Raw genomic sequence first — 409 nt, 5'->3', positions numbered from 1 at the left:
TCACACACACACACTTCTATGAAATCACACAGCTCTGTTTCCGTACACATATATGCACGTTTAATGGTAGACACACACTGCAGAGGAAGCAGCCAGTTAAAAGGTCCTGGCGCGGTGTCGTGAAAGGTCAAAGGTCATGTTGAACCTTTATTCATCAGGCAATTCTTATGCTCTTTAGGATTATTTAATTACAACGAAAGGCTTACTTTATGCGATGCTAGGAGGGGGAAGCTTTAATTAATGAAAGATTTAAGAGTCGAGGTAAATTTGAGAACGAGGCTTCTGTCAATACTGAAGTCCTGAAGCCACCGTCAAGATCCGGGTCGACATTATGAATGAGGTTTTGATTAATACAAAGAGGGGAGGAAAAAGGGTCAGTGGAGGGTGTCGGTGCCGGGAAAGCGGCGCG

At 44.3% G+C, this 409-nt stretch overlaps 1 protein-coding gene across 1 annotated transcript in view; it reads right to left on the bottom strand.

Annotated features, from left to right (window-relative positions):
- Positions 1-409, bottom strand: part of LOC119581935 (metabotropic glutamate receptor 8-like) — a gene marked incomplete at its 5' end in the record, with an annotated part of 173067 nt that overhangs the window by 40371 nt on the left and 132287 nt on the right.

This window comes from Penaeus monodon, chromosome 15, assembly GCF_015228065.2.
Source record: "Penaeus monodon isolate SGIC_2016 chromosome 15, NSTDA_Pmon_1, whole genome shotgun sequence".
Classification (NCBI taxonomy): Eukaryota; Metazoa; Arthropoda; class Malacostraca; order Decapoda; family Penaeidae; genus Penaeus; species Penaeus monodon.
This window is presented reverse-complemented; position numbering and strand designations above follow the sequence as displayed.